This window comes from Periophthalmus magnuspinnatus, chromosome 16 (assembly GCF_009829125.3).
Source record: "Periophthalmus magnuspinnatus isolate fPerMag1 chromosome 16, fPerMag1.2.pri, whole genome shotgun sequence".
Taxonomy (NCBI): domain Eukaryota; kingdom Metazoa; phylum Chordata; class Actinopteri; order Gobiiformes; family Gobiidae; genus Periophthalmus; species Periophthalmus magnuspinnatus.
This window is the reverse complement of record NC_047141.1, coordinates 30,283,026-30,297,557: the sequence shown is the minus strand read 5'-3', so window position 1 is coordinate 30,297,557 and position 14,532 is coordinate 30,283,026. Positions and strand designations below refer to the sequence as shown.

The 14,532-nt window shown below is 40.9% G+C and overlaps 1 protein-coding gene across 1 annotated transcript in view; it reads right to left on the bottom strand.

Moving 5' to 3' along the window:
• The window catches only part of zyx (zyxin), a 282,791-nt gene that overhangs the window by 30,252 nt on the left and 238,007 nt on the right, over positions 1 to 14,532 (bottom strand). The gene's annotated exons all lie outside the window — the stretch shown is intronic.

Below are 14,532 nucleotides of genomic sequence, written 5' to 3'. Positions count from 1 at the left end.
TTGGGGCAGACCCTCCTCCCCCTGTTCTCTCTCTCTAGATTCTTGCAGCATTCTTCATTCAATGACATCAACCCTGTTGCCTCTCCTTGTAAGGTCAGAGAGGGAATGGAGGGAGCGGGGAGGGAGAGATAGGGCTAAGGCTTGATTAAATACAGACACTGGAGCGGCCGGGCAGGGTGAGCGGCTACAGTGACAGAAGAAGTGCAGCGTGGAAGAGGCGAGAAGACTTTTGTTCCTTCATTTAAAGCAGATGTTTTCTGTCAGACAACAACAACTATCTCAAGTTTGTTTTTCAGAACGGCAAGGCAAATACAGTTTCATAAAAGGTAACTCAAAGTGCCTTAAAGATTCTGACTATTACAAGATAAAATAAAATAAATAAGCTAACGTCATGCTCAAAAACAGTGTGATTATTTCTGTGCCGTGATGTATTTTGTCTTTTGTAGAATCCAGAGCAGATTAAAGCTGGCCTACATTCACTTGCACACCACATAAAAACTCGGTCTAAACATGGACTAAACCCAAAACGAAACCCGAACTGGACTAGAACTAAACAATGACTAGAACTGGAACAAACCAAGTCTACATCACGACTGAAACGGGCTCAGCTGAACGCACCCTGGCTTAGACTTATCCACATTTGCACACACACTACATAAAACTGGGACTAAACATGGACTAAACTGGTACTGAACAGGACCAAACAAAGTCTCCAGCAGAACTAAACTGGCACTAAAAACCAGGAATGAAGCGTCAGAAAGAGTTGATCTGCTTTTCCATTTGTCACAGTTCACATACCCTGCGTCTGAGTCATAACAGTTTGTACTTTCCTTCACATAACGTTGAATTTGGATGCACCTGGGACTTCTCCTATTGCATCCTAAATATTAACAAAACTTTCTCCTTTATAACTCCTCTAGAAGTATCCTATATTTTGGCTTTCTTTTCCATATAAGATCGTTTTATTGCATTGGATTTTCACTTCTAATAATATATTTTCAAGTGCACATGGCAGGTTGCGGTACTTTTTCACTCAAATATAGTTGAAGAACATGATTATATTTTAAAATATTACCTAGTTTTATGGTTGGACATGGGCAGCCGTGATACACAGAGGTATTTCCACTTCTGTTACCTAGAAACTGTACTATTACAAGGGCCAAACTTGTCCAAATTGCACAATAAATAGGATTAGACACATTGAACAACAACACCTTTACTTTGTTTAACCAGTGTTTAATCTGCAGAAACATGACATGAGTAGAGATATTTTAAACTCAGAGCTACTTCGTGTATTTCTGTACTTATTTTCTCGTATTTTTTTTCCATAAACTGACACTTAACTGATGTAAAACTGATAAATATTTACCTTTATCGATCCCATATTAGATTTTGACAAGGGACTATGTCTCTGGGCTGCACTGGGAATGACTTGGGGTCCCGCCGGAGGAGCTGGAGGACATGTCTGGGGTGAGGGAAGTCTGGGAGTCTCTGCTTAGACAGCTGCCCCCTTGACCTCGCCCTGGAGAAGCAGAAAAAAATGGATGGATGGACTTTGACAGACTTCATATACACGTGAAATTACTTTTTCTCAGTTGTTCAGTTGTACAAAAGAACCAGGGGCGGCGCCAGGAAGGGGGCTCGAGGGGGCACTTATCCCCCCTGGAACATCTGCGTAATCCCTCAGTCGTCCAGGTATGATCCAGAGTAAAAGACAAATTAGTTTCAGTGTCGTTCGCTCCTCTTTTCAGACAGATATGAGGCAGTATCCAGCAGTACAGAAGCAGCGAAACGTCTTCACTCCAACTTTTTCCTCAGATTTAAATTTTTCTTTCATTCCTCTAGAATCGACAATGCTACTTCATAAATCTCCCAAAAAGTTTTCCCCCATTTTATAGCACATTCAGTGTCGAATAGAACGTTCAAAATGACGACCATGAGTTTACAAAACGTGACAGTAAAGCAATAAAACAATGAAAAAATAAAATCCATATCAGGTTTTACAAGTAACTACAAGGGCGGACTTTGTATAAACTGGTTTAAAACAGCGACGCAAACGTGGTTAGAGGTGCAGGTGGAGGTTTGGAGTCATATAAGGCCCCCACGTTGAAGAACTTAGCCCCCAGTTTACCTCCTCCAACCAAAAATGTCTGGCACCGCCCCTGAATTTTTGGTTGGAGAAGGTAAATGGGGGGCATTTAACACCATCATTAAAAGACAGTGCATGAGATGTGAATATTATAGTGATAAAATAAGAATAAATAAGTGGTTAGTTAATAATATACAAGTTTTGAGTTACATAACCACGTAGTCATATGCCAGTGCGAGTCATATACACACATTTCATTTGTAATATCCATGTGATTAATCTTTAATCATGGGCAGGACTCAGCTGACGTGTTGTGTAACCTCCGGCAGCCACGTTCTGCCTTTAAATGAATCACGGGGAGGGGTCTTTTGGGTCTTTGATAACCTATTGTCCAAGTACAAACGCTTCCAGTCCCGCATCATCTCCCACCCGACGGAGAAATCATCCAGTTTCACCAATTTGCTGCTTATATAACGAAACAAATTGAGCCCACATGAGGTTTTTTTTTTTTTTTTTTGCTCCCGTGGATGTAGAGTGATGTAGTCTGCACATATATATAAGCTGTGATCTTTACTTTGGAGAGTGATGTCATGATTTTAGACGGAGGGAAAAGGGGCCTATAGATGCTCCACGGGGGGGATTCACTGTTAATGAAGGAAATGTCCAAACGGAGACCACGCAAATGTTGAACCGTGTCATTATATGTTTGGGATTAGGTCTGAAAATGTACTGTGTGACGTATGTATGGTTTTATCTGACAATGTGTGTATGAGTAATGCTACCACTTTAAAGGGATGTTGTGAAAGAATAAAGTCAAGAAAAAAGACGCAGAACTTTGTGGCAGTTTTTAATAATACAAAAAACAAAAAAAACAAAAACGTAATAATAATAATAATAAAATAAATAAATAAATAAAATAATACAAATAAATAAAAAAATAATACATCAAACTTATATAGGGTTTTTTTGGACACTAAAAAGTTTGTAATTAACACAAGTAATGCCCAGTAATTACAGAGAATTTAATCTTAAATTAGGTTAAACATCTGCACTTAAAAGCTAAATTTTATCATTCAAATCTGACCTGCCCTCTACCTTTTGTTTTTAAGCCTATTTTAAAACAAATATACTAAAACAGATATAGAACTTTGAACAAGTTTTTCTCATTAATTAATACTGTAATGCCCAGCAATTGGAGATTTTAACCTTAAATTAGGTTAAAACATCTGCTCTTTGACAGTTAAAAGGTAAATTTTACCATTCAAATCTGTCCTGCCTTCTACTTTTTTGTTTTTAAGGCTATTTTAAAACAAATATACTAAAAAAGAAGTAGAATTTTGAGCTCATTTTTGTCATTAATACTTTAATGCCCAGTAATTACAGAGATTTTAACCTTACATTAGGATAAAACATCTGCACTTTGACAGTTAAAAGGTACATTTTACCATTCAAATCTGACCTGCTCTCTACTTTTTATATCTAAGGCTATTTTAAAACAAATATATTAAAACAAATGTAGAACTTTGAACCAGTTTTTGTCTTTAATACTGTAATGTCCAGTAATTACAGATACATTACCCATGAATTAAACCAAAGTATCTGCATTTTGACATTTAAAAGACACATTTGAACAAAAATCTTTCTTGCGCTCCACTTTAAATTCAAACTTTGGGCGATTTCCTTTGGTATGTCACATAAAGTATAGAATCTGCTCGAAATACCACATCCAAATATGCTCAGTATTTGACGAGGAAGCTAGAATGACACATGCTTGTTGCTTTTCTCTTCCCTTTTTCCAGGATTGGGTGGTGCCTCTGTGAATGATTTTTCAAAAGGTCCACATCAGGCAGCGAAAAGCCACCTCTAGGGGTCCTCGCAGTTTGTAGGTAAGTCCAAAAACATCGGAATCAGAGCCAGACAGCCTGGAATGCTGCCAAACACTGGAATGAGCAGTTCCTTTCCCCCCTCATCCCAGCCCCTCTCCTCTCTCTTTTTCCCTTTCTCTCACATGCAGTTTTTTCCTTCCTGTTCAGGCGTTGCATTTTTTCCATCAAATCGATTCTCTCATCTGACACTGGGGAATATTTACATAGTCAGTAAAAATCAGATAACTCGAATAATCAGAGTACAGACCCAGTTAGTGTCACGATATGAACATTTCAAACTTGATTTTTACGCTAAGGAATGGACTTGATACACAATACTGATACAAACACTCTTTCTTTAGTCAATAGAATGTGATTTTCAACATTAAATGGTAGTAATTTGCTTTCTTTTCACATGTAGGGCCTTATATCTGTGTGATCTCTCAGTGTCCAGTAGGTTCATAGTGGTCTAGGGGCGTGTACTCGTCTAAGTGGCCCAAAAGTCACTGACAGTTGAAAAAAATTCATAACTCTTTTGTTTCTGAATATTTTTCTTTTACTTTTCCAGAGCGTTTAGAACGACCCTTCCCACATTAATCTGAGCAAATCCAGCACCGAGGAATGAACCCTCATTGTACAGTGGGACTTTGAGTCACATGAGTCAAATACTGCGTTTAATACCAGAGATGCCCCGAGCGTAAATGACATTAAAGGAATAATAAGTGATTTTCAAAGACAGGGGGCAGTATGTGATCTCCACAGACCTGACTAGTCCTGATTTCTTCCTGTGGGACGATCTTAAAGAAAAGGTGTTTGGGAATAAACCTCAGACGACTTAATAAACGACTTTAAACATAATATCAAGGATCAAATAAGCCCGGAAATGTTTTAAATGTGACGTAAAGTGTGTTGGATCAGGCTGTTCAGGGACAAACTGAACATTTTTACTTCCCCGAGTTTAAGTTCAAGTGTAAGTGAACAATTATAACCATATATATTGACAAAAATCTCGGAAGGTTCAGTTTATCGAAGGCTAAAATTTGGTGAGTAAAACTTAAGAATTATAGGAGCGACTGAAGATTTAAAAGTGTCAGTGACTTTTGGGCCACATACAGCTAAAGATCATTCTAAAGCTTCAGGAAAGGTTCATTTCTGTCCTGTGAATGTGACTTTTGTTGTGTCGATACCTGCTCAATTGATTGATTAGTATCTGTATCATTTTGACAACCCTATAACCAGATCTAACTGTTGTATTTGGAAAACAAAGTACAATGACGTTTAAAATAACTCTTTAAAGCTGAAGTTAAGTGTATATTAAAAGCACAAAAATCAGACTTCTACACTGTGTCTTCGTCTATTTACAAAACACTTGATCTGTTGCTTGTGCCAAAAAAACATGTGACTCTCCCATGACGCTTTGGTCTACGCGGCTTTACTTTTGTGTCTGACGAAGCTGTTAGTGACCTTAAATATATCTGTGTCAAAGGCTTTCATATTTTTTATCTTTGCCACTTTAGTTTGCCCTTTTTTCCTCGTCAAAACCTGCACAGGTGTGAACACAATTAGGTTTAACTATTTACGTGACATTTGGATAATCAGATCGCTGCGTGGGAACAGTGTACCCTGAAACACATGCACTTTTGCTCCCCTTCTTCCTCTCTCTGTCCTTCCTCTTCTCTATTTCTACCTCCCACTGCTGAAATGAGTCATACCTGCCTTTATGTGCAGCTCTGGCCCTTTCACATCCATACACAAGCACACCGTCTCCAACTCAACTTTCATACTGCCGTTTAAAATGTTTTAGTTTTCATGTAAAGCTAACACGCTAACAGTTCAGTCGTGTTTTCTTTATGTTTGACGCAGCAGACGACACGACAGATTATCAATGTGCAGATTTGTAAGATCAAGGTCTTATTCACTAGTATAAATGTGATGCATTATGTAACTTTTCTGGTATGCGTATGGCCATGAGTTACCTGGAATGTTCCATGGCATTAAGCTTATCTATCTAGCATTTATTTAATTATGGGTGTATATGTATTTAGTATTTTATAAATTTTTCGTGAAATAAATACTGAAGTTTATATATATATATATATATATATATATATATATATATATATATATATATATATATATATATATATATATATATATATATATATATATACACATATAAGAAAGAAAAAAAAGAAATACAATTGCGTGATTTAAATTTTTTTTTTTTTTTTTTTTTTAAGTAGTCAGATTTAACTATGGGTGTTTTTGTATTTAGTATTTTATTAATTGCACTGCATTATTTGCAAAATAAATACCAAAGTTTATATATTTAAACCAAAAAAAAAAAAAAAAGAGAAAAAGAAATACAATAGTGTGATATATGTATTCTTTTTGGTCAGATTTAATTATGGGTGTTTTTGTAAATAGTATTGTATTTATTTTTCACTACATAAATACAGAAATGTATATATAAAAAAACAAACAAAAAACAACAACAACCATATCATCAGCATCAAACAGCATCATCTTTTTTTCCTTTTTTTTTCTGTAAGAGTGGTCAGATATTTATGAGAGATTAACAGATTGGTATCATCTGCAAACAAAAGAGGCACAGTTGATTTAGTAACATAAATGAGATCATTAATATACATAAAACAATAATGGTCCTATCATGGATCCTTGCAGTACTCCGTATTGAAAAACATATTTGAACTTTTTTTTTCCAACAACATCAATGTTCAACAATCAACCACAATGTTTTTATTTCTCAAAAATACCCAGAAAAATATGCATTGTTACTGTTTTCATGGAGATTGAGAAGTTTAATGCCATACTGTGGATAATTCCAGGCAAAGCAATCAAATCTCCACCAGAAAAGTGACACTGCCCTTTTAATTTGTGCATCTAACTTGTGCATTGTCTAATTATGTTCATTAGAAGTGTGTTTTGAGCATTGTTTTGCTCGTCATATTAGCGTGTAGCACATTTTAGCACTTGATACTAAAGGAAAAAAAAAAAATTATGGTATTGAATTAAAAATCCATTCAGGTGTAATGAGTGTTTAGACCAGCAGGTGTCAGTCTCACACCTCCTCACTGCATAAACTGCTCCAGACTGACGCTGCCTTGAGGGTCGTGATGTTCTTCACAATCTTGACAGAAAACAAATGCTGAGGAGCGGGTGAGATGAAAGACGAGCAGATCTGTGGAGGTGCAGATAGAGCGATGTGAAACCGGATAGAAGGACGAGTTAAGTGGGTGACACAAATAGATGCTTCAGAATCTAGTAGAGGTCTGGGGCTTACCGAACATTTAAAGTAATAAGAAATTGCTGGGTTTCAGATGACATAACCACAGTTTGGGATGACAATATGAGATACAGATGGGGATCCGCGCACATGAGTATTGTTGAAATGCTGATTTAGCTGTAATATACTGAGTTCTATGTGGTCAGTAATAGAAATTGTATTCAGGAAATTAACTTGTGGATATTTTATGGTTGAGTACAATGTAATACCAGGAGGAAAACATGGGGCACTGGCTCTTGTCCCTCGTCTGGGATCATGATTTTACTTCATTATAGAATCGGAAAAGTACTACTGTTTTTGTTACTATTTCATCCCATTGTTTTGTGTCAATGTACGTGCCATATAGTGTTTTTTAGATGTATACCATGTCCACACCAGGTCCAAACTAAGTCCAAACCAAGTCCACACCAGGTCCAAACCAGGTTCAAACCAGGTTCAAACCAGGTTCAAACCAGGCCCAAACCAGATCCAAACCAGGACAAAACCAGGTCCAAATTAAGTGCAAACCAGGTCCAAATCAGGTCCAAACCAGGTCCAAACCAGGTCCAAACCAGGCCCAAACCAGGTTCAAACCAGGTCCAAACCAGATCCAAACCAGGACAAAACCAGGTCCAAATTAAGTCCAAACCAGGTCCAAATCAGGTTCAAACCAGGTCCAAACCAGATCCAAACCAGGACCAAACCAGGTCCAAATCAGGTCCAAACCAGGTCCAAACCAGGTCCAAACCAGGTTCAAACCAGGTCCAAACCAGATCCAAACCAGGACCAAACCAGGTCCAAACTAAGTCCAAACCAGGTCCAAATCAGGTCTAAACCAGGTCCAAACCAGGTCCAAACTAGTTCCAAACCAGGTCCAAACCAGGACCAAACCAGGTTCAAACCAGGTCCAAACTAAGTCCAAACCAGGTCCAAATCAGGTCTAAACCAGTTTCAAACCAGGTCCAAACCAGATCCAAACCAGGACAAAACCAGGTCCAAATTAAGTCCAAACCAGGTCCAAACCAGGTCCAAATCAGGTCCAAACCAGGTCCAAACCAGGCCCAAACCAGGTTCAAACCAGGTCCAAACCAGATCCAAACCAGGACAAAACCAGGTCCAAACTAAGTCCAAACCAAGTCCACACCAGGTCCAAACCAGGTTCAAACCAGGTTCAAACCAGGCCCAAACCAGATCCAAACCAGGACAAAACCAGGTCCAAATTAAGTCCAAACCAGGTCCAAATCAGGTTCAAACCAGGTCCAAACCAGATCCAAACCAGGACCAAACCAGGTCCAAACTAAGTCCAAACCAGGATCCAAATCAGGTCTAAACCAGGTCCAAATTAAGTCCAAACCAGGTCCAAACTAGGTTCCAAACCAGGTCCAAACCAGGACCAAACCAGGTACCAAACCAGGTCCAAACTAAGTCCAAACCAGGTCCAAATCAGGTCTAAACCAGGTCCAAACCAGGTCCAAACTAGTTCCAAACCAGGTCCAAACCAGGACCAAACCAGGTTCAAACCAGGTCCAAACTAAGTCCAAACCAGGTCCAAATCAGGTCTAAACCAGTTTCAAACCAGGTCCAAACCAGATCCAAACCAGGACCAAACCAGGTCCAAACTAAGTCCAAGTCAGGTCCAAACCAGGTCCAAACCAGGTCCAAACCAGGTCCAAACCAGGTCTAAACCAGGTCCAAACCAGGTTCAAACCAAGTTCAAACCAGGGCCAAACCAGGTCCAAAGCAGGTCCAAAGTAGTTCCAATCCAGTTCCAAACCAGATCCACACCAGGTCCAAACCAGGACTAAACCAATTTCTGAACCTGTTCTCATACCAGGATTACCAGCTGTAAATTAAGAAAAAACATGTTAACTCCATGAACTGTTTGCTTTTATTTAAACATTATATAGTTGTCAAAAATGAAACTATTCTAATATATAAATACACCAGATTTCAAATGTTTTGACCTTTAAAATTACAGTGGGTGTCAGTTATTTTGGAGACTGCAGACTGAAAAATCCACTACTATTATTGTTATTATATCACTTTGTTTTTGTATCAGTGTATGCACCATATAGTATTTTTTATTTTAGCTCCAAACCAGGACGACTAAATCAGCGTCTGAACCCCATCCACAGCTGTAAACTAATACAACTCCAGGCTAACTCTATGGTACTGTATGATAAGTATAAGTAAAATGAAACTATTCTAATATATAATTACACCAGATTTCCAATATCTTGACCCTTAAAATTACAGTGACCTGGTTGTTTATAAAGTTATTTTGGAGAGTGCAGACTGAAACATCGGGAGTCCCACAAATATGTCGTTTTGTAGGATGAGAAGACGAGAGAGAAAGAATTGCGTACATAATGCAGGAGGGATATAGTGAAGTCTAAAACGTTTCGCCCTTAAGAAAAAGCATGTCTCCAGTAGAGACACTTAACTGTGCACATAAACCCCGTGCACCACAGGCTACAGCAGCTAATTACACTGTAGCTCGGCCCATATTAGAGGCTGCGGATTCTCATAACACCATTTATATCTCTTCACTGCCTCGCCACCTGCTACGCCCTTTCTCTTCCTCCTCAAAAACAACCCCTCCCCTCTTCTTCCTCTCCTCCTCCTCCTCACATTACGACCAGCGCATTCTTCGTTTTTTAAATCAGAATATGAATCCTAGTTTGAGTAGTACAGTTTAGATTTGAGTTTGCAGGTTTTGGACTGGTTTCAAAATCATTCTCTCGTGTTTTTTTGTTGTTTTTGTCAATTTGTTTTTTTGTTTTTTTTATTTGGTTGGTTTGTTAAGTGTGATTGGCGATGTTAAAACTAGTCAGAAATATAGGAATTACCTGCGTTTTGCTCTTCAGTAATGTGTATTGAAGCCCCGTTTCCATTATATACCAAAAATAAATAAATACTTGCCATGTTTTCTGATAGAGAGAGAGAGAGAAACAGAGGCAAAGAGAGATGCACAGACAGAGAGAGAGAGGGGGGGGGGCAAGAAGGGAGAGAAAGGGAGGCTGAGAGGGAGAGGGGAGAGAGAGAAAGAGAAGCAGAGAGAGAGGGAGAGGAGGAGGGAGAGAGAGAGCGAGAGAGAGAAAGCAGAGAGAGGGAGAAACAGAGGCAGAGAGAGAGAAAGAGGGAGAGGGAGGCAGAGCGAGAAAGAGAAGCAGAGAGAGGGAGAAGCAGAAAGAGAGAGACAGATACAAAGAGAGTGATGCATAGAGAGAGAGAGAGGAAGAGAGAGAGGGAGAGAGGGAGAAACAGAGAGAGAGAAATAGAATCAGAGAGGTAGAGAGAGAGGGCTGCAGAGAGAGAAAGAGAAGTAGAGAGAGGGAGAAGCAGAAAGAGAGAGACAGAGAGAGGGAGAGACAGAGAGAGAGATGCACAGAAAGAGAGAGAGAGAGAAAGGAAGAGGGAGAGGGAGGGAGGGAGGGAGAGAGAAATAGAAGGAGAAAGAGAGAGGGAGGCTGAGAGAAAGAGAAGCAGAGAGAGAGAGAAGCAGAAAGAGAGAGACAGATACAAAGAGAGTGATGCATAGAGAGAGAGAGAGAGGAAGAGAGAGAGGGAGAGGGAGAGAGGGAGAAACAGAGAGAGAGAAATAGAATCAGAGAGGGAGAGAGAGAGGGCGGCAGAGAGAGAAAGAGAAGTAGAGAGAGGGAGAAGCAGAAAGAGGGAGAAGCAGAAAGAGAGAGACAGAGAGAGGGAGAGACAGAGAGAGAGATGCACAGAAAGAGAGAGAGAGAAAGGAAGAGGGAGAGGGAGGGAGGGAGGGAGAGAGAAATAGAAAGAGAAAGAGAGAGGGAGGCTGAGAGAAAGAGAAGCAGAGAGAGAGAGACAGAGACATCATTTTCACACATGGATCGTCCACCACAGAGTCCAGACCTTAACCCCATTGAGAATCTTTGGGATGTTCTGGAGAAGCTTTGAGCAGCGTCAGACTCCACCATCATCAATGCAACAGGTGGAAAATTAATGCAACACTGGATGGAAATAAATCTGGTGACGTTGTAGAGGCGAAATCGAAACAATGAAACAGTGAATCAACCAAATATCAGAGTGTGTGACCTTTGTTTTTTGGCCAGGCAGTGTATCTCCATGAAATAAATCCATCCATAAGACACTCAGGGGAGATTGGTTAAGAGTTTTACCCAAAGACGCAACAACAGTTTCATTTGTTGGAGCTGGAACTGCACCGCCAACCTGCGAGTCACTAGATCTGACACTCAACCAATGACGTTTATGTCGAAAGCGGGATTCGAACCACCAACCTTCAGCTCAACGCGCAAACTGAACTACTAAACCAACTGAACTACTGTCGCTTCATGCAGTTTCCATCCTATTTCCACGCTGCTCCCACCACAGAGCACATCCAATTACTCTGTACTAATCTAAAACTACCAAAAAACAACACACAGATTATGATTTCAAGCCGGTTTTTCCGATGCAGATCTTCCATCTCGTCGCGTACGTGAAATCCGATGCTTTTCCATATGACGCCCACTCGCTCTCCGGCACCTCTGGACTCTGTGCAGCGGGTTAAGACGCGCTTCGATTTCACAGCACTCACAAAATGAAAGACATCTGCGTTTCACCGCGGGGCTGCACACTGCACTAGCTCCAGTTTTTTGGTTCTTATCTCCCAGGAATAGAAGAAGAAGATAATTCACAATGCAAATCTGGTGAGAGCACACCAGGACTAAACCAGGACTAAACCAGGACTAAACCAGGACTAAACCAGGACTAAACCAGGACTAAACCAGGACTAAACCAGGTCTAAACCAGGACTAAACCAGGACTAAACCAGGACTAAACCAGGACTAAACCAGGTCTAAACCAGGTCTAAACCAGGACTAAACCAGGACTAAACCAGGACTAAACCAGGACTAAACCAGGACTAAACCAGGTCTAAACCAGGACTAAACCAGGACTAAACCAGGACTAAACCAGGACTAAACCAGGTCTAAACCAGGACTAAACCAGGACTAAACCAGGACTAAACCAGGACTAAACCAGGATTAAACCAGGTCTAAACCAGGTCCAAACCAGGTCCAAACCAGGTCCACACCAGATCCAAACCAGGTCCACACCAGGTCCAAACCAAGTCCAAACCAGGTTCATGCCAGGTCCAAACCAGGTTAAAACCAGGTTAAAACCAGGTCCAAACCAGGTCCAAACAAGGTCCAAGCCAAGTCCAAACCAGGTTATAATCAGGTCCAAGCCAGGTTAAAACCAGGTCCAAACCAGGTCCAAGCCAGGTCCAAACCAGGTCCACACCAGGTCCACACCAGGTCCAAACCAGGACTAAACCAGGTCCAAATCAGGTTCATGCCAGGTCCAAACCAGGTCCAAACCGGGTCCAAACCAGGTCCAAACCAGGTCCAAACCAGGTTCATGCCAGGTCCAAACCAGGTCCAAACCGGGTCCAAACCAGGTCCAAACCAGGTCCAAACCACGATGCAAATCTGGTGAGAGCTGCGTGTTACTGCCGCTGCTACTACTGTTTATGCTTGGAATATTCACAAGGAAACATAATACCCTATCTCGCAATGGCTTCTGTCCAGATATTGACTATTAGATCCATTAAAGCTGCACTGTAGAACTTTCCTGGTGGTCTGCTACTCCTGTGCCCATGGAGGTGTTCTTGCATTGCCTGGAATTACCTGAAAGCACGCAAAGTTTATTCACGTAGCGCCTTTCACAGACAACGATGTCGCAAATGCTTCACAACCAGAAGTTAAAACGCCAAAAAATAATACAAAATTTCAAAATTCAATACAATACAACAATACGGTCGTCATAGCAACCCCTAAAAAACACAAAAAAGCCCCATAAAAAAATGACTGCACCTTGAAACGCTTCACCAAATAAAAGCATTTTGAGCATAGACAGTTTGTATAAATCGGCATAGCTAACCTGCTAGCTGCCGCGTTGCAAACAGGAAGTGATTGCGGGCGCACTTCCTGTTCCTGGCTCCAATTCATTTTACATTGACACATTTTTTGGTCTTAAATGTTCGTATTAACCTGCTCTACGTGATCCTGGGGTTTATTTTTGCTATTGTGTCTGTAAATCAAGATATGAACATTAATAACAGACAAATCGGGCGCGTTCTTCTTTACCATTGAGCGGGAAGGGGCGTTACCTTCAACATCCTCGCTATGTATTGGCTCTTTGGTTGCTATGATACGCGCAGTCAGAATTCCAAACAAAAGAACACTCACTTACTCCTCTTTTTTACACAGTCTGTGGCTTTGATTTGGCGTTAAACGTATTTATCTTTTATTCAGTGACAAGTGTTTTTATGTCGATAATGTACCTTGCGTTCTCGTGACGGCGCTCGTGCCGTCGCCGATTCAATCCTTTGACAAATCTCTGCATCAAAATGTGACGCGAACAAAAGTACTCGATTACCAGATAAACCAGGACTGAGCCAGGACTAAACCAGGACTAAGCCAGGACCAAACCAGGACTGAGCCAGTACTGAACCAGGACTAAACCAGGACTGAACCAGGACTAAACCAGGACTGAACCAGGACTGAACCAGGACTAAACCAGGACTGAACCAGGACTAAACCAGGACTAAACCAGGACTGAACCAGGACTAAACCAGGACTGAGCCAGTACTGAACCAGGACTAAACCAGGACTGAACCAGGACTGAACCAGGACTAAACCAGGACTGAACCAGGACTAAACCAGGACTGAACCAGGACTAAACCAGGACTAAACCAGGACTGAGCCAGTACTGAACCAGGACTAAACCAGGGCTGAACCAGGACTAAACCAGGACTAAACCAGGACTAAACCAGAACTAAACCAGGGCTAAACCAGGACTGAGCCAGGACTAAACCAGGGCTGAACCAGGACTGAATCAGAACTAAACCCGGCCCGGCTCGGCTCTCCTCCTCCTCCTCTGGTCTTCCTCCTCCTCGCCTGGTCTTCCTCCACCCCCCTCCCTCCTCCTCGCCTTGCCGATTTTTCTTGTTTTGTCTGATTTTTCCTGTTGTTTGATTTTCCTGTTTGTTTTTGTGTGTAGGCAGCACGGTGGCTGAGTGGCAACACTCATGCCTCACAGCAAGAAGGTTTGGTTTGATCCCCGGGTCACCCAGGCCTTTCTGTGTGGAGTTTTTCATGTTTCTCCCTGTGTCTGGATGGGTTTCCTCCGGGTACTCCGGTTTCCCCCATCAACCAAAACATGAACGCCCTTTGAGACAACTGTTGTTGTGATTTTGGGCGTTACAAAAATAAAATGAATTGAATTGAATTAAACCAGGACTAAACCAGAACTGA